This window comes from Calliphora vicina, chromosome 4, assembly GCF_958450345.1.
Source record: "Calliphora vicina chromosome 4, idCalVici1.1, whole genome shotgun sequence".
Lineage (NCBI taxonomy): Eukaryota > Metazoa > Arthropoda > Insecta > Diptera > Calliphoridae > Calliphora > Calliphora vicina.
In genome coordinates, this window is record NC_088783.1 from 34,754,135 (window position 1) to 34,775,671 (window position 21,537).

General features: G+C 29.5%; 1 protein-coding gene across 9 annotated transcripts in view; it reads left to right on the forward strand.

The window, feature by feature from the left end:
- The first annotated feature begins 4,449 nt into the window (after nucleotides 1–4,449).
- The window catches only part of OtopLa (Otopetrin-like a), a 108,847-nt gene continuing 91,759 nt past the window's right edge, over nucleotides 4,450–21,537 (forward strand). For all 9 annotated transcript variants that reach the window (XM_065506865.1, XM_065506867.1, XM_065506868.1 and 6 more), the window contains exon 1: nucleotides 4,450–5,629. The gene's annotated coding sequence lies outside the window, so the exon portion shown is untranslated. The remainder of the gene's footprint in view (nucleotides 5,630–21,537) is intronic.

The following is a 21,537-nucleotide window of genomic DNA, read 5'->3' on the forward strand; positions in this document are numbered from 1 at the left end:
ATCAAAATCTAGGTGGACAAAATTATTTGGCGGTCTTTTTATATAGAATTGGTATCTCCTATTCCAAAAAATGTTTAAAATATCAATATAAACTTTTTTCAAGTTACAGTAGGGTCTAGATATACATATAAAAATGATTAATAAAAAATAAAAAAATACGTTTTCATGTGTTTCTGAAACTAAATTTTTAAAAAGATCTGTATTTAGTATATTTCAAGTTACAGTAGGGTCTAGATATATACAAATCAATAATAAATAAAGAAATATTTCTAAAAATTCCATTCCGTAAAAATTTAAAAAAATGTATTTCGGCTTGTGCTGGCTACAATTTTTTTACAAAGACATTCCCTAGAGGTTTTTTAAATGATGTACATAGTCATTGGACGGGCGTCGACGGTCTTTTTTTTTGGCAAGCTATATAACATTCTTAGAAAAAAACAATATCAGCATATTTGAGACCCAAGTTGAAAGGACTATAACAGGAAAATGGAGAGGCCCATAAATATAAGATATACACTTAATAAAAGCCTATATCAATGTTTATCGATGTTTTGAAGTATGAATTTTTATATGGTAAAACAAGTGAGATATGTATATCTAATTTAGTAAAACAGTAAAATATTAAAAAAAATTAACGAAAATATGATTCAAAATTTGTTGAACTTCTGGCGATTCTGTCGAGAAAACGAAATGTCCTGTTGAAAAACCCATTTGTATTGGAGGAGAGCAAATTCTGAAGATATCGATTTTCATAATTTTGTCCACCTAGATTTTGATTTGGAACCACAGTGCAGTGGTTTAAAAGATTCAGATACCACTTTTTTCGATTGACCCCACTGTGCACCGATGGGTTTTATATAAGCTGGAGGGTTTTTTCTGAAGAACATGAACTTATATTCTTTACTGACTTGCTGATAACACTTCAAGCGGGGATACTAGCGATCACACATGGATGGCAAATATTAAAAAATATTTAAATGGACCCTTTGTCACAGAGATGGCAGACTAAGTCCCCTTTTACAATGCAGAAATTGAAAGGCAGACATTTTTTTCGTTCTCTTTTAAACTAACCTTAACCTGTGTACTTCACTCTCTACCTCTTCGACCCAACGCCAACAAACTTCGTCTGTCTGTCTTTCAATTTCTGCATTGCGAAAGGGGACTAAGGTAATGAGATGCAGACGAGTTGCCTAGATCGGTTTCCGCTTCGATGTTTTAAGCAGTATTTCAGTAAAATTATAAGAAACAATGATTAACGTCGGTATGTGAACTAAATATTGGAAAATATTTTTGGCGCACAAATTTAATAAAGGAGGTGTATTTTGTTCATTATTTTTGTAGAGCGATGATATTGACTTTTATTTAATCACTTACATATTGTATGGGAATAATCTAGAAAGGATGCATCTAATTTTCTTTAAACATTTTGTAGAGTAGATATTGTTGAATTTCATCTACAAGTTTCTTTGGATATAAATACAGATTTATAGCCATTTTTTTTTTCTAATAATAAAAATCTAATTACGAGTTTTTTTTCTATATTAAAAAAAAGATACGAAAAGTATATTTTTATGCAGGAAAATATTAAGTCTTTAATTGAAAACAATATGCTAAATTAATTATGTACATATGTTGTAAATTTCCTTGGTGGAGGGAGAAAAGTGAAATGAATCGCTGTAATCCACGATTTTGAAACTAACTAACTTATCACTCTTACCACATCAATATGCTAAGAAGTTCATTAAAAAAACAACCCCTAAATTAAGACTTACTACCATAGCCAAAAAAAAACTATATTATTTTAAATTTCAATCAAAACATAAACAATATTATGCTCGTACATCGCAGATAATGTGTGACCAATTATGACAAACCCAAAAATATTAAACTGAATTTATGGCCACCACACATACAACAACTAATAATGAAAACTACAGCAACAACAACAGCAATGCACCACATCATGTCAGCATATTTTATGCTGCATATTTTGTGGCTTCTTTTAAATGAACTACACTATCCAATACCGTTATGAAGCCAACCTAACAACGAATTCGCCGAACAACCCCCAACATAAATTGTGTACAAAAATAAAAACTGAGATAGTTTTCTAAAGCATAAATACTCAACAAATAAAATTTATATACACCACACCAATTTATAAAACGTAATAATATTTACGATTAAATATAGAAGAAAACGTAATACTCATACGTTTTTCTACGATATTATGTAAATTTACATAAATGAGAAAAAATATTGTAACAATATTATGAGTGCGAGTATTATTTTGTTGTATACCGGCTTGAGTATTTATACGAAAGAGCTGTATGTTACAAAATTTCGTTGTGCAAAATGAATCGTTGGATGGATGACTGACTGACTAGTTGGTGGGTTGGCGTTATGGAGAGAGCAACTAAATACATATTCAACACATTGTGTGTGTTTGCTTGTTGGTAAACATTACTACTCCCTGTTTATGTTTTTGCTTTTGTGTTTTATTTTGATTTACGTATTGTTGTTATTATTACATGTGTACGTTAACAACAACAATATGTTAAGTGCAGAGCATTAAATGAATTAAATCGTTTTTGTAATATCGACTTTTTATCCATCATCTCATCCTCAAAAAATAATAAATAATCTTGTGTTGTTTTCCACGCATGAATTTTACACTAGCAAACATAATTTTTTTTGTGGTCAAAATCATGCAAAATCATTCTTATCTTAATATTTTAATTTCTGTTTGCCATCAAATTAGTTTATCTTCAACACATTTTACACAAACATTTCAGTTATGAGTAAATGCTGTTGCTAGTGCAAAATACATAGTAATTACTAGGGGGCGGATTTTCATGCATTTATTATTGAAAAATATGCGCCTAAAATATGCTTTAAGAAAATCATAATATGACCTAAAAATTTAAAAAATATGCACTTATATTTTAGTGCAGAAACATAAAATAATTAACTATGATTCGCGCAATGTCCAAAAAATACACAACAGTGTGGGAAATGACTGTATGGAGTGGTAACTGTGTATGTGGAGTTACAAAATCTTTCGATAACGAAATTTCTAATTAATCAGAATTGCAATGAAAACAATTATGAAAGTTTTCGATACATTTAATGAATCTAGACTTTTTTAAAGCAAAATGTTTGAAATGATAATTGTCAATTGCTGATAGAGAAATGAAGAACTTAATGTCAGTTTCTTGATGTCGAAATAAGTAAGTCTATAATATTTAATGCTATTTCTATAACGAATTCGTCAAAAAACTTTTTGTCCAGACAATATATTGCCCATTGTCGACAAAAACTTATATTTTTTTTAAAAAAACTTGGATAATATGCACATAAATATGCATTTTGAAGTAAAATATAACAAAATATGAATTATCAATAAAATATGCAAAAATATGCACTAACAAATCGATGCCATTTTACAGCAAAATGTGCGATTCGTATAGATAACTGATCTACATTGTATTTGGACGTTCGAGAAAAAACATGCATTTGCATATAAATCCGCCCATAGTAATTACATATGTGTGGAAAGCCACACAAGAGAGTAAAAACGTCCTTTTGATACCCACTATGGGGAGCCATTCCGTTTGTAACATATCGAAATATCATTAGCTATGTATGTCCGTCCGTCTATCTGTTGATTCCCTCTAGAGACTCGTATCTGCAGACAAGCAAAACGCTTCGCAGTTTGTGTTTGTTTTTTTTTAAATGAAAATGGGCATTATCGGTCCATGATTTAACTTAGGTTCCATGGGTAGCCACTCTTCAAGCAGCTCACTTGGGTCCATTAAGAAAACTGATCCCATTGTGATAAAACTGATCCCGTTGTGATAAAAACTGATCCCATTGTGATAAAAACTGATCCCATATAAAATGTCCCACCGGAATACTGTTTGTGCAGTCATAAATATGTTGATTGCGACAATTCTGATCATATTTATTACTCTAAAATTATCCTGTGAAGTATGGGGAAAATCGAGCAACATTGGTTTCTAGTCCCCCTAGTCCCCCTAGTATAATTGTCTTATAATATGATGAAATTGGACATAAACAAGTTGTATATGAATCTAAATCTTTCTATTATAAAATGAACCCACTCTTTGACAAACTGTTTTATTCTATCTGCATCTGTATCTGACGTTACGTTATACGAATCTAATACGATAATGCGGTGTTGGTTAAGAGCAAGTATAGTGTAGTATAGCCAGCCATCCATCCATCCGTACGTAGTAGTAAATAATAAAAACAAAAACAAAACAAGCGAAAACAGAAGCAGAAACAGAACAGTAGTGTGCGCGGCAGCAGCAGCAAGTTGTTGTTTTTTTTTCTGTTTGTATGCGAGTCTACGAAAACGTTTGTTGTTTTGTTAGCAGTGTGTGGCTTGTTGGTTGTCTGTTTGTTGAAGTTCCAATCAGTCTGAAACGAATTGTTGTGAACGATGGAAGAAAAATACGTCTAGAAGTGACCGAACACAAAGTGAAGTGAATAAATTACACACGTTAGAACAAATTTTAAAGAAAGATACACAGTTAAAGAACAGACACAAGTCCAAGTGTGAAATGCTTGTGAATTGTAAAAGTTTAATTGGTTTGGCTATTGTTTTGCAAACAACAGCAGGAGCATGTTGATTAAGGAATTGCGCTATCAAATAAAATGAATAATTAAATTACCTTAAAAAGAGAAACTAAATTTAAAAAATAAATATATAAGTAGTTTTTAAAAAGCCTTAAGTGCCATTTTGCAAATAAAGTCTGGTTTCTTAAAGTCCTTAAAACATAAAAGAAAAAATTTTCAAAAAATAAAAAACAAGACTTTGTGATTATAATCAAAAAAACCTTTGTGTCTATAAAATTGTCCTCATACCTTTAAAATCAAAATATAAAAACCAAAAATAATCATCTTCTCTAACAGACATCCTTAAAATACACACAACAATTCAACGTAAAACATCCAAAAACAAACAAAAAAAAAAAACACTTGTGTTTTTGCCACTTTTGGGTAAAAAGTTTTCATAAACAGCAACAAAAAAAAAACACCAAAAATAAAACGAATTTTTTTTAGCAACAGTCGCAAAAAATCTAAAACTGCCTGCACACCGTTCAGTTGTTCAGTTTATATTTTATCTGTGTATTTAGAGAGTAAATTTTATACACCAACACTCAAACAATACAGTCCATGCAATTTCCAACTAAAAGGATAATAAATTGTGCATTTGTATGTATTAGTATATGAATTAGGATTCGTGCACACATTTTTGCACATTCGCAACACCAGCATTTTAGTTTTCCTACATTTTATAAGCTGCACGAAGAAAATACAACAAATTACCAAACAACCCGAAATATCAACCGTATGTTTAACAGAATACGACAACTATAAAATAAATGTATCCATATCCAAACATAAAAGAAAATTCGTAAAAAAAAATATTGAAATAAAAAAAAACCTATTCCATTGTTTAAGGAAAAGTGAGTGTCATATAAACCGGAGATTTTGATCTAAATTAAAAATAAATCCTCAGCATCATTGTCAAACATTTTTATGTTTCAGGATATAAAGACTGTTTGTTATTTCCGTATAACTGGTTAATGTCATTAGTGTGGTAAGTAAATACAATATTGTTCAAGTTATTTAAAATTAGGTATGATTAGTTTGAGAAAGGAGTTTAAAAATATAGTGGAAATTTAGTTTAAAGAAATATAAAATTAAAAAAATAATTGCGTTTTGAAAATATATCTTTATTTAGTTTGTTGCAAATGGTAATAAAAAATTAAAGTCTATAAAATTATTGTATTTTAATTTGTATTGTGTTTTTTTGCTTGGTTTAGATTGAAAGGCATTCCTAACATAACTCAAACTAATAGACGAAATTTGAACTCTGTGACTAATTACAGCTAGGGCCGAATTGCCTCATTCGTGATCAAAAAATGATTTCGATATCGTAATTATAATCAAATGTACTAAATTTCTTAGTCGGTATTTCGAACCCGGTACTTTTCGTACAATTTCCAGTCCATTTTTCACAAAGTTTTTAGGAAACACAAAAAACGATCTAAAGTTGTTTGTTTTAAATATTTTTGAAATCTGTCAAGGCAGTTTTGTAACTTATTTGGTGTAATTTATAATGATAAGTAATCATAGTTTAGAAGTCTCGCAGGCGTCTTATAAGTTCTTTTTTTGGGACTTAGCTCATTTTCTATTAAGTACTTATTTGGTATTTCTTGTGGATAATTTTGTGCTAAATTTATTATAAATTATTTTCTCTATTTTTATCGTTTTAACTCTGTTATATGAATTAAAGTCTCTGTTGTTGTAGTTCTCAAACGGCAATGGAAATTCGTTTTTAATAGTAGTCGAGAGATAATTAATTTCAAAATGATCCAAAGATCCTTAAAAAAATTATAAATAACGTTTTCTTGGTTAAAATTTAATGAATATGCTAATACTTAAAACATGTTTGACTCTATTATATATTCAATCGATTAACCGTTAATCGGTTAACCGATTAATTTTAGTCGGTTAACTGTTCGAATAATTCAAAATGGACGATTTTGAAATAACAAATAAACCGATTAATTTGTGTCGATTAACCGAAATTAATTTTTTTTGCTCTTTATATTGAAGTATAGTTTTAAACACACACATTTTATTTCTTAACTCGTAAACATTCCCTTGTAGCAATAGTTGTTTGAAGTATAGTACGAAAACTGACACTAAGGAATTTGAAAATTACCCTTTTTCTAGAATATTCTATGATGAACTTTGTCGTAATGAGTCGAAGGACGATATGGTAATAGCCGAAACTGAAGACATCACAGAAATGATTATTTTATCACAACTTAAAGAAACTATTAAAGTATTAAAAATCTAAAAAAATCCAAAAAGGTCTCCCTAGGTATGATAGAGGAAAAAACTAAAAAAAGAACTGAGAAATTGAAGGAGTTTTTCAAGTCAAGTTTTATTAAAACTAACAAAAATCGTTTAAAAAGAAATCATTTAAATTATATTCTTTTTTTATAAGAGGTATCTGTGATGAAATTCTGACAAAAATTCGCAATCTAGACGTAAATAGTAAAAATAAAAAAAAACCGGGAATCTAGGCGTAAATAGTGCACCCAATCTGTTTTTCTTTATAATTAAGTTTATTAATATTAAACGACTTTATTCAATGTTATTCAATTTTATATATGTATACCAAAATTTGTCACCAATAAATTTCTTTAATCTTTCGAAAAAAACAATTAAAAATATTTGACTTTTTTTGCAAAATCAAATTACAATTTGCAAAAAAAAGACAAACATTTTTTATTTTTAATTTTTTCTTTCAAAAGTTTAAAGAAAAGCCAGCTAACTAATTTTGCTAAGAGCAATAGGTAATGAGTTACATGGATGAGAAAAAACTCCTGTTTGGCCAAAATGTCAAACTCTAACTCAGAGAGTTCTCGACCGATGCAAATTTCATACCGATCGGAAGTCATCGGTTTTAAAAAATTGTTCAATGAAATCCCCTATATATAGGAACATAGGGCACTTCTTTTTAAATTTTTCGTAATATCTTTGTCATTTTTAGTAGGATCTTAATGTATGATATATCAATGTTTTTGCCTCGAGAAGACCAATGTATATAAAAATATCTTAGGTTAGCAAAAGTTTAATAATTTCTTGCGTACTTTAATTTTCTGACATTACGTTGATACATTAGGTTGGTAGGAACTGAGATCTGGTGAATAAATTCTAGAACGGGATACTTAAGATCAATGGCCTCTAGAGCCTTTTAAAGATTTTTCAATTAATAAGATCTATTCACGTTGATATCATATCAAATATCATAAAACGGAAAATAATCAATAACAATTTTTAAGTGCATAAAAATATTCTCTTAACAGTTTTATTAAAAATCCAAAATATTAAAATTAAGGTAGAAGTTTAAAAAAGATAAAAGCTAAAACCAAAATTAGAAAGTATAAAATTCTGTACAGTTCGGTTCATTACCGATTCAAGTTCCCATAGAAGACCAAAACCACATATTGATGGAGGGTATACATGATTCGGCACAGCCAAATATAACAATCTTAAGTGCAATATTATTTAGCATATTTTTCGTTTTTTTAGTGTATAAAAATCTCAACCCTGGTTATTAGTACTAAATCTATTACAAATTGTCTTTAAAAAATTATTCTTCATTTATTTTTTATAACTAAATTTGAATTAACAAAAATGTATTAATTTAAAGGTTGAATGAAATCTTATGAATTTATTTTGAATTTCCTTAACAACGCACAGAGGGATGGCTTCATACATTTTTTTGCAAAAATTATATTTGGCACCGATAATTATATGGACCAAACTAAGAAAAAAGTAAAATTTTATCAAAATTGACTACGCCCACTGCCCATACAATCCAAATAGATTTGTTCGCATAAAATTTCTCCTATCCAAGTAAAAGTCTAGAAATTTGGTACATATATTTTCTGAAACAAATAAGATTCAAGTTTTATTAAAATCGGCCATGCCCACCGCATACCGACCATGCAATCCAAATGCAATACATTTTTGTGCAAAACTTAAAAGAAGTGGTCGTAGAGCATTGAAATTTGACACCGAGAATTATATGGACTAAATTAAAAAAAAAAAAATTTATCAAAATCGACCACGCCCAACGACCACTGCCCATACAATCCAAATTGATTTTTTCGCATAAAATTGTTTATATCCAAGCAAGTCTAGAAATTTGGTACATACATTTATTGAAACAATAAAGGAACGCATGTCGAGTTTCCGAAAAATTGGGCACGCCCACCGCCCACGAAACCCATACATAGATTAGAATTTTTTTGATATTTTGTTTATTATTCGACAAAAAATTTTAAGTTTTCATCTTGTTCCGAAAACTATTCTTTTTTGTAATCGAAACAAGACACTTCCACCTTTCATTTTATTAAAAAAACAGATTGGGGGAAAGTGGGGCTAAATTTTTTTCTCCATGGAAAATCAAAAATACAATAATTATTAGAGACTTATAGATTTGGGCATATCCTCTTAACCGTTTATCGTATCCCCATAATTTTTTTTTATTGATTTAGAAATGTTATATTTTTCAAATATTTTAAAGGTAAATGGTATTATCAGGAAAATTATACATATATTAACCTCTGAATTGCGTGAAAATATCAGTAAATTTTTGCTTAACACGCTTGCATGGACTTTACTTAAATTTTTTAAAACTTAAATAACATTTTTCTTAAAACTATAAGTGTACATTTCATCTTTAAACATTTCTCTACAAAACTGCATCATTTGATTTTTGAAATTAAGTATTTGAAAAATTTACTTTTTGACACCAAAATCCCTCTGTGCAACGTGTTAAAGAAATTATGTAACAGACTATATGTTAGCCAGTACTAAAATACTTCTAAGATGTTGTTTAGTAATTGCAAATCATTACAAAAATGTTGCTGGGCATATTCAATGAAAGAACTTTTTCATTTGATTAATATTCGTCCAAAACATATTTAAAAATGTTGCCAAAAACCTAAAAGCGTCCATAAAACGTGTCTAAATTAAAGCAAAATTTTAAGCATGAAATTATCTTCAAAAAAAAAACATCAATCAATTCTTAATAAAAACAACAACTTTAATTACTTAATCATAATATTTGATAAAAAAAGTCTAAAAAAATGAATTTTAGCAAGCCCATTATGATTGATTATAGTATTTTGGACTATTCCACAGTACATGCCAAAAATCTATTGAAAACAAAATTTAATAAATTATAACTTATCTCAAATTTACATACAATTCTTTATTAGTTTCGGTGTTTTTTTTTATATTATTTTCAATGACTTTCATATTCATTACTTTCTCCACTTAAATAAGTATTTAGAAAATTGATTTTAGTGTCTAGTGCACAAATAGTTGTCTATTTTCATTTAGATTTTCAATTACTTTACAAATGAATTTTGCCTCGTAGCCGTACTAATTCCCTTAAGAGTGGAATCACCCATGCGGCGGAGATGGGGCAAAGAATCTTAAAAGAGATGTCTGTATCAGATAGCGTTGAAGTAAATGGTGGTTTTTAAATTCTATTTTATTTCTATTGTATGTAATTCTATGACTTGCAATTATTATTGTTGTTCTTGTTTGTGTTGTTATAGTTATTGCTGTTTAGTTGTTGTGGTCTTTTGCATACTTTTTGTACTTTTTTTTGTTGGTCTTAGTACCTATTTCTTATTGTTTTTTTTTTTTAATTTTTTGCAATTCTATTCCCAACTGACATTTTCTATTATTTCCGACAATAGTTGGAATAGAGTTGTACTGAAAACAAATGAAAGAAAGTAAGCAATAGAATGAAATGTAGGTTCTCCAACAGCGAGGGGTTATTGTGAGCAGCAGCATACAGAAAAAAATACTTGTTAAAACTCCCCTCAGTTATTTTTAATTTGCATATGAAATGAAATCCATAAAATATGTATGAATGAATGAAAAAAGTATAAAATATAAAAAGAAAGCCTGGTATGATGACAGCTACATAGAGGAAGTGTATCCAAGGAGTAGGCTAAAAAGTGAAAAAGTAGCGCCTTAGGAAATAAGTGAATTTAATGTTCTGTCTCAGTTCTGTGTTTTACTTGTAGTTGTTTTACTTTCTAAAGAGTTTGTACTAATTTTTATTCATAATTTTTTTTTCTTCTAATTAAATATTGAGTTTAAGAAACTGTATTTAATCGGATTTGTTACAGAAATTGTGTAACTGTTGATTCTTTTCTAATCTAGGATTTTAATTAAAAGTTAAGAGCTTAGAAATGGTTTAAATCTTGTAAGTTTTGCTATTTTTTGCTTTTAACTGTATTTAATGATTTAAAATGTTTAAAGATTCATAATATTGTTTTAGTTTTTTTTATTAGTTTTTTCTATGCACCATCATTTTGGCATTTTAATGTGCTTAAATTTTTCTTTATGATGGTTTCGTGTTTTTTTTGGGAGATGTTGTTAGTTTCGTTCTAGTTTTATGTGCAGTTGCATAAGAATTTGAAGTTGGCAATTTTGCCAACTATGTTGTCAATGGCACGTGCTTTTAGAGTTTTATAACATTTTTACGTTAAAGGTTTTTATTTTTGGGGGGAACTATTAACCCAATAATGGTAAAGACATTTAGTAATTTGGAAATAGATAAGCTTTCTGTTTAGAAGTAGTAGTTTGGAATTATAGTGGAAAGTTCAACATAATCTCCTGATACTCTAATTTATGTTTTTATTACCGAATAGATCAATATGAGAAACTGAATACCCAGCAAAAACTTATAATGAGTTAAAATGCTAATATAATTACACTTTACTACTTATAAATTGACAAAAATGCTTAAAAATAGGGAGTTAATTACCAGGTTCTCTTACAAAAAGAGACTTAAATAAGTTATTACTGTTAAATCTATAAAAGAAATGTTTCTACTTTGTGGACAAGAAATGTGGATGTTATGAAGTAGTAATTGAAAAGTAAGCTGCTTAGTAATTGCATGTCATTAACAAGTTTTTGCTGACTTCAATCGCAAGTATTACCGGTCAAAAACTTGACAGCATGTTTATCATTAGTCTTAAAGTGAACCAACTTTTGAAATCGATATCTTCACCAAGGTTAGTTCTATTCGATAGTAATTCAGACACAATTTTTCAACAAGATCGATCAAGAACTTTCTGAGTTAGAGGGTCAAAATTTGACATTTTGGCTGAGCAGGTGATTTTTCTTATAACTTATTACCTATTGTTCTTAGCAAAATGTGTCCGAAATAGTTTAGAAAGCTATTTCTTCAATCTTTTGGAAAAACAATAAAAAAAAGTTTTCGAAAATTTTTTCCGAAATCAAAAACTTTGTTGATTTTTTTCAAAATGGACCTTTTGGATCCTAGCAAATTTCATCTCGATCGGATGACATCGATTTGAAAAGTTGGTTCACATGACATGAAATCCCACAAATTTGTAATTTAAGAAGATTACCTTTTATCATGTCATAAATATTGAAATAACATGATGTGCAAGTAATTTTGTTAGTCCGAAAAGTTAGCCTAAAATGTAATTTTTGATGAAACTTCGAAGATGATAGACTACGTACTTCTAACTAAATAATTGATGAAAATTAAAACATTTTGTGGTAAAGGTATCCCAATGTTCCTAAAATATAGTTTAAAATTTTTTTGCCCACTGAAACCACATTTATTCATAGTCTGATAAAAGGCTTATATAAAAGGCATATGCAAAACATACTAGGGTATGTATTTCGTTGACAAGTATGAGTGTTATATTCGAAATTTCGACATAAAATGGGTTAAAAATTAAAGAACTCATAATAAAATGGTTACACATGTGTTATGTTAAAATAATCGCTGTCGCTAAAATTCAAAATTTCTACATAAAATGAGTTCAAATAGGAAGGAGAGATCCCTATTATAAATAGGTCACAATTATATTTGTAAGCATTTGTCTCCAACAGTCTTATATGTAGTTCTTTGTCTAAAAATCTATAAAATTCAAAATTTCTGAAATATTATTAAGTTACTAATATTTGGACTCCTATAAAATATTGACTTGAAATTTTCTTCATGTGATAGACTAAAGCTGATAATTTTAAAGAATTAAAAAATCTGAGAATTGTTCGGCTGTGCGGAATCTTGTATACCCACAATCAATACGTAGTTTTGGCCATCTATAGAGACCTGATTCAGTTATGGCCCGAACTGTACAGAATTTGATAGAATGATTAATTTCTTAAACGTTTAAATGACTTATGTCGAAATTTCAATATTATTTTATACAATATAAATAATTTATTGGCAATAAAATATTTTTCTGATATATGCACCGATGCTCAGAAAAGTTAGTAGAAAAAGTTAAGTTAATATAAAACTTGTTTATGTCGAATTTCAGCACAATATTAGTTATTATAAGACAATTATGAATGTTCAAGTCATTTTCTGAGGGGGTGACTAGGGAAAAATGTTGTCCAATTTTTGCCATAATTTACAATATAATTTCAGAGTACTTTGAACTAATTTGTTCAAAATTGTATTCGGCATGCCGCATAATCAACATATTTATGACTGCTCAAACAGTATTCCGGGTGGACATTTGTATGGGGACTAAGTGAACAAACAAACTTTATCAACAGATAGTATTTGTGGAAAATTTCAGACACCTAACTCATTTTAACAAACAGACGAACGAACAAATTAACGGACATAGCTAGATCGTCTTAGAATCATATCAGGACCCAGAATATATATGCCAATGCTTCAAATAATTTGATGTGTTACAAACGGAATGACAAAAACAATATTTGTAATGGTGAGTATAATAAAATTTGCTTTTGTAAAAGTATTCAATAGCGAACGAGACATATTTTGAAAATCAAAATAAAATGTTTGGTGTTATTATTATATGCAGTAACTTTTTATTATAAATTTTGATATGAACTAAAATGTTTAGCCACCTGATTCGTATTAGCGCCGAATACTGATAACAAATGATGGTTTAGGTACAAGAACGCTACATTAGAACATGAAAAAAATCAAATCAAAATGTTACCCTTAATCGAGTTTTGATCGACCGCTATTCTTTTACTTCAGGCCAATTTTCTCATGATAACAACTAAGATTAGATGGAAATATTATAATATAAAAATTTTAATTTTTTTAATAGAATGTTAGAAAAAATCTTTTGTTTATTTTCGGTCTTGGAAATTTCTGTGGAAATCCCCATATTTATAATTGCTGATGTTAAAAACAATAGAAAAATTCGTATTAAAAAGAGTAACACAAATCTAGCCTTGTCCGGTTTAAGGTTTAATACTTAATAAGGTTTATCTTATATTGAGTACATGTTGGCAGCAGTCAATGAACTCCTAAACTGACTTAAATAAAACAGTAGCCAAAATATTAAAAGGTGTTTTTTTAAGAACTCTTGTGTTTCTAAAAAAAATATCAAAAGAATTTAAAACAAAAATATCTTTAACTGTAACAAATATTTCAATAAGAGTTAGAAAAATACATGAAACAAAAGAAAAAAACAAAAAAATAATGACGACTAATTATAGTATTGTGGGTTGCAATTCAAGTAGACCATGTTTAGCACTTGGTCTCGTACCCGTACATGATGTAAATGTTGTTTCAACATTTAAGGTAAATTGTTTTAAAACACACAATCTGTGCTACAAGTACAAACAAATACTTTTTTCCTCTCTTTTTTAAGCACTGGAAAACCAACAAATATTAAACATTTTTCAAATAATTGAAATGACATGTATGTATGTAGTATGTAATTAGAGAGAAAAAATAATTAAATAATTTTTGTTTGAAAAAAATTAAGCATAAATAAAGTCAGTGTCATTTCAGCGCAAATGTAAAAATTTCATTGCAAAGTACGATAATTTTTAGTTGAAAAAAAAAATAATAAGAAAATTGTGTCAATAAAACCTTAGAAATGCTATTTTAACCTAGAGCTCTTCTAGAGCTAACTATTGATTTAGGAAAGAAAAATAGTAAATAAATATAAATAAGTAAGAAACGTGAAACGAATAGAATTTACAAAGTATTGCACAAAAGGTGTCAACCTAAACAATTAATGTATGTAACTGCTGCTTGCTGTTCAAGTGTGACCGCAACTATTAGTGAAATAAAAAAAATAAAAAAAGTTTCTTTCAAATCAATGTTTAAGTATATGTATCTATTCATACAATAGTGCCTACATTTTCCATTCATTTTCCTAATTAAAATATGACGTTCTGACACATTTCATAGTGAGAGTGAGTGAGCAAGAATAAGCCTATTGTAAATCAATGGTGACGACATCAAACCCATATCAAATGAAATCGTATAGATTTGTATATTTCAATTGAGCATTTTACTTTTATTGTATCTGTGCATATGTAGATTTTTGCGGTTTTCAAATGTTTTTCTTTATGCAGTCTATGTGACATGTTTTCCCATTCGATTTTGTTTTCTATTCTATTTCTGAATTACAAGTATTGTGCGAATATTTTGTATTGAGTTTAAATTTCCGTTAAATGTTTTTTCAACAATAGTTAATTTTCTTTCTATCGAATACATTACTATACTATTGTCACAAAAAGGTGTCTAGTATATTCTTTTTTTTGTCTAGTTTTATTCTCATTATAAATTTATAGACATCACGTTGTGGTAACACGTTTCAATATGCCCATATATTGAGGAAAATGGCAAAAAAAACGGCATAAACTAAAATGACATGGAACACGCAGTTTTACGATTTTGACTTTTTTTCAAATCATTCTTTTACTTTTTCAACGGAAGGAAATGACGAACCTTAAACCGTTAGATAATAGTATTTTTAGTTTTTAGTATTTTTCTTCTAAAAATAAAGATATTTTCATATTGATAATATCTGTTGATAGGGGTGAGAGATGTTAGATGAAGATGAAAATAGATTTTAAATTGTTATGACATTTTTACATGAATAATCTATTTCAGTTGAAGTGTTTTTTAAGTTTATAAATAGAAAATGCTGGCGTTTGAAACCAACCACCACTAAAATACCTTAGTTCTTAAAAATAAATTTAAACATGACTTTTTGTAAATACTTTTATTTGAATGAAATAAAAAAATACTTTTCGACAAAATAAACACAAATTTAAGTAATTAAGTACGAATTTTAATCACTTCAAAGGTGCATATTTGAGATAATTTTTAATGTTTTATATACCCGGGGTACCCCATATTGGGGTCTTGAGGCTATGCCTTCCCCCCTTGGTGTTAAAAGTAAAGAAACGTAAACAAAACTACACCTCCTCTATAGCCATGGTCGATTTTATTAAAATCGGACTTTCCACTTTTTTTTGAAATTCCACCACTGTGCGTCCGTCTGCGACCAGATCCATTAATACATGAATGAGGACCGGACTGTGGCAGAAAAGTTTAGCTATCTTTAATAATGACAACTCCTACAAAAGTCATTATATTGAAGATTTACTCTCTAATGTGAGCACCGATCAGACAGTGACCACGAGGAATGGTTATCAGTTTAGTGGTTCGACGACAGTCATTCTTATACCATTTAAACTTTGTCGATGAAAAGGTGGTCTAAAACGACCAGCTAGTTGCGATGGACCCATTTTTTTGCAATAAAAGCAGTATTACAACTAATCGGTGAACCTCATCATACAAGAGTGAGGCTCCCCTTTTGATCAATAAATCCGCAATGTAATTTCCAGGAACATTTTGTGGTCGTGACACCCTAAAATGCCCAATTGAAGAATATTTCGTCATCTTGTTCAGAGATGCCCGGCATTTTAGGACCAGATTGAATATCGTGTAGATATCCATAAGATATTTCAGGACGTTCAAAATATCAATTAATTTGAAAATCCACGACGTATACGCGGCAAATGCCAATCGCCGCTCTAAACACGGCTGAAATCACAGTCTAAAGAATACTAGTCTGATAGTTTAAAATACAAAAGCATACCAGCCTGTGAATATAAAATTCTACCTCCACATTGAGAGATTTGTACCCCAACAGAGTTTCTATCCGTTACATTAATGCACCTGTCCCAGACTGGTCTGCGAGTGCAGGAGCCTCCCCCAATAGTGAAGATGTCAAATAGGTTATTCTGGAAGGATTGTATCACAATTATCCTTCTATTCGTCACATTAAAGCTCCTATCGAAGAAGGTTCTGGAAGTGCATTAGTCAATATGGCCAAAGTTCCTCATGTTGCATACGCCAGTAGTATCATTGAGAGCAACGTTTCTGGACGCAATTTAAAAATTAAGCCAATTCAACATGGCAATGCAGGCTTTCCATACGCCAGTAGTATCAATTCTTACACCAGTAGTATCAAAACTTATTGTAGCGTTGAGATCAACGTTTCTGGAATTAATTTAAAAATGAAGCCAATTCAGCATGAAAATTCGGGCTTAGATGGAGTGGTGCGAATTGTATATGTTGTTATTGTTCTTGTAACAGGTCTGCGTAGTAGAAAGATCTTTCCGAAGATCCAATTATCGTCGTGCCGAGATACGTTGGATCCTTTCAAATGATTTGCGGTGGTTGGATCTACCGAAACCATGTCAAGAAGCTGTTAGCTATTCCTGGGTTTAATGCCCCAGGTTCTTCCTATGTACTTTATATATGAATAAATGTCAGCGATCGCAAGATAGCTTTTTGCAGATTTAGTTAATACTATAATTCATGACGAAATTGCTGTATTTTGTAAAACACTATTTAAAAAGAACTCAGGTCATTTGAAATACACTTACAGATTTTTTTTTTTAAACAGAGTCGTTTTTAGTGAAAAGTCAGTTTTTAATGAAAAATTTTTTTTATAAAAAGTTGGTTTTATAATAAAAATACGTTTTTAAGCCATTTGTGGAACCATTATGATCATTTCCAGTAGCAATATTAACGGAAGTATATTCATTCAAAATTCGATTATTGTATCAGACATACAGTTAGTCAGTTTTTACACAGGGCAAGTTTTCTTGCCGCAAGTCTGAGTTTATAGGAGAGAAAGGCAAGAAGAAAGAAGAGTGGTACACACTAGCTTGTACTGACAAGTCTCTTCAGTTCTCTTTTGTTTTCTCATTTTCACTATGGCGTCTATAGGTTTTGACTTACAAAATTGAACACAGACTTGCTGTGTGTAAACAGATGATCAAGTTTAAAAGAGAATCGAAGAGACTTGCTTCAAGTAAACTTGCCCTGTGTAAAAGCATACTTACCTAAGTTATTTTGTGGCTTCGAAAAGTAAATTTAAACAGATAGATGAACGGACAGATGTTAGAACATCGATAAATAAATTCGTCAATGTATATGAATCCAAAATATATATAATTTATATGGTCAAAAAATTATATTGTAAAAGTAGTTGGTAGATTAAAATGGTATTTCCTTTGGACTGTTTTAATATTAATTTCATGTTTGCTTTAATTTGAAGTTAAATAAATACTCATACTTTTATGAGTATTGCCACAGGTGGTTGCCAAGGGTGACTTTATGTCGTTTTTAATGTTGTGGACACATTCATTTATTTACCATTACCCTCTTTTGCATAAAACTCAACGTTACCCTTATGCTAACAAACCATTGCATATCAATCTTTTTCTGACCACGTTTTTAATTATTTAATTACCCAGTTAACGAAAGAAGTCCCCCTTGTTTTTATTGACAAATAAAGTTTAGTATGTGATACCCTACAACTGTTGCAAATACTCGTGTACACTTCTCTGAAGTGTGCCTTATATGGAAACCATGGAGGAACTCATACTCTAGAAATTTTTCAATTTAAATCCTGTTAATAGAAATCTTATTTGTGATGTGCAATATTAATTGATGCACAATTAAGTGATTTTCAAATGTGGATCTCTTATGGAAGCTATTATCAAATAATTATAGATCGATCCTCATGATCATCGCCAAAGAATTTTGTAATCTGATTTCTATTTGTATAACACTTATTTGTGATTACCCTTTATGAACATCATGATATCTATATTAATAAGAGATTTAAGTAATTTTAGAAAGTGTAATGAACCAAATATTAACCGATCCTCACACAATGTGTTAAACTACTTTCCATTTAAATTAATCATATGTAGTTGTTATTCAATATTGCTGGATTTATGAGTCTTATTTGTGCTAATATTTAGTTCTAAACCATGATTAATATGTAAATATATTAGTTTATATGGAAGCTATGGTCAAATATTAACCTATCTTCACAAAATGTACCAATTTACTTTACATTTCAATAAAATATATTTGGTATTTATTATTGCTGGTTTCATTAGACTTATTTGTGCTAATACTCAGTTCTAAACCTAGATTAATATATTCGTTTATATGGAAGCTATGGTCAACTATGAACTGATCTCCACATAATTAATCTGATCTTGATTTATGTTGATTTTTGTCAAGATTCTAATATTCACACGATTTATGTCCTATTCGGAAACAGACTTACTAAAATCAAAGTTGACAGTTTCTGTAGGTCAATGCAATAAACAAATTTTATAAAAAATTTATGAATTATCTTCAAAATGAACTGACGAAGATCGTTAAATAAAATCAGGAGGTGATTATTAGTCGATTAGTACGTTATTATGTATAAGTTGGTGGTGTAGGCTATAAAAACAAACAATATGACACTCCTACGTCTCAAGTATAATTTTAAAATGTAATAATTATGTTTGTTAATAATTTATTGACAACTAAACCGACTATTTATTAAATAACAACCACCCACATTTAAATTATAAGAGACAACTTGAACAACCCCTTTTCTTTCTAAAACAAAAAGTAAAATGTTGCATTTAAACTCTAAACTCAACTCATCCCTTGAACTTGAGGTAAATAATAAATTGACTTGGCAAAAAAAAAAAAAAAACAACAACGGCAACGGCAACAAATCCCTTTAGTTTATTACCTTAAAGTGTATGTATGTTTGCAGCCAATTTTGTAGTATAAAAGTTGAGCTTAATTTTATGCCGCTGTTGCGTGCAACCAGATAGTTAAAAAAAAGAATTTCGAAACTATAAAAAGAAAGAAGAAAAACTAACTAACTCGTAATACAAAATGCATTTCCGTGTTAGAACTTTAAAGCTTTAAAAGGACATTGCACTTTTGTAATAAATCTAAAAATAACAAAAGGTAAAGGTGCGCTGGGGATTGTGGAGGTGTGGGGGTGTGAGGTGTAGAACTCAAAGGGACCATTTGTCGTTTTTTTTTTTTATAAAAAGTATGTATTTGTAAACACTCGTTATTTTGTATTTCTTAGCTGATGTAGGCGATATTTAATAGGAAAGTAGTTACAGTTTTACCATGAGTTCTATTTAACTTTATTCATTTATTTATTTATTTGGTAATTATGTCTAATTAAGTAATTGACAGTTTCAAAGGGAGTGTTTAGTTTTCTTTAAGGGTTGTTGTTTAGTTTTCCGTTATATTTTATTGTTTTCACCTTATTCGTTGCATTGCTGCAACTTTAGGTGCATAGACCTTTGAAGCGAACTTCAAAGTACCAGAAAACTTTGAAATTATAGTAAGTTTTTATTGTTGTTTAGAAACTAAAAAGTTTTTTTTATCTGTTAGTTGGCAAAAATTGCCAAAAGAAAAATGTTAATAAGAAGTTAAATCATAAAGTAGAATGGAAATGTATATAGATCAGTGGTCGGCACTCGTAGCCACTAGGGGCTAAACATGATCGGTTGTTTATCTGCAAATATTTGACCATGATGTCCTCATCTATAGAAATATAATACCCTTTGGAATGTTAAACTCTTTAAAATAAAAAATCAAAGTGATTTTTACAATTATAGTTATGGTTTTTATGCAAATAGTAAGACATACTTTTCCATATTATTTTATTTCATTTCATTTTCTTTTACACATACTACATTCGATTAGCCAACCAACAACAAAACTAAATGATTGCCTTCACTGCTAATTAAATTATATGTTTGTATGGGTACAATTGCATTTGGAACAGAAATGTTGCAAGAATTGTGAATTTTAGTATGGGGATGCTAATCCACACATACCGAGTGCATTGAAATCTGTTAGTGACCCAATTGTTCGACAATGCTAATTGTCAATGCGATCTTTTTTAAATAGTTAGAATAAAACACTAAAAAAGTGAGCAAAACGTAACACTGACAATGATAGAATATTTTAAATTATCAATGAAAAACTGTATGGGAGGGAGTGGGACAAGGGTTTACATTAAGTAGTTTTTCCTTATACAAAAATATCCAAATAGGTGGTTTCTGTAAAAAGAATCAATCCATTTTAAGATAGTGATTCATATTCAATATATTTAATAGGATATTTGTTATTTAGCATATCACAATGGAATTTTTAAGAAACAGAATCTTTAATTTTCAAAAATATAATAAAAACAAGTAAGAAAGTATGGTCGGTCAAGCCCGACCATATAATACCCTACACCAAGTAAATGAGTAAAAATATTTTTCTTTTAAAATATCAAGAACTTATATTTTTGAGTGATTTTTCGAAGGGGCCTTATATGGGAGCTATGATCAATTATGGACCGATCACCATAAAATTAGGTCGTGTGATTTATGTCTATATGAAAGTTATTTATGTTGAATTTTGTGTGTATACCAACATTTTTAAGTGATTTATGCACGTTAAAGTGATTTTCGGAAGCGGGTCTATATGGGAGCTATGACTAATTATGGACCAATCGTAACAAAATTTGGTGACATGAATTTTGTATATATAAAACATATTTGGAGCGAAATTTGTGTAGATACATAGATAAATTAAACATTTATTACCGATAAAGTCCAATTTCGAGGGGTCATTTGTATGGGGGCTAGGTGAAATAATGGACCGATTTCAGCCAGTTTCAATAGGCTTGGTCCTTGGGCCGAAAGAGTAATATGTACCAAATTTGATCGAAATATCTTCAAAATTGCGACCTGTACTCTGCGCACAAGGTTTACATGGACAGCCAGCCAGCCAACCAGACG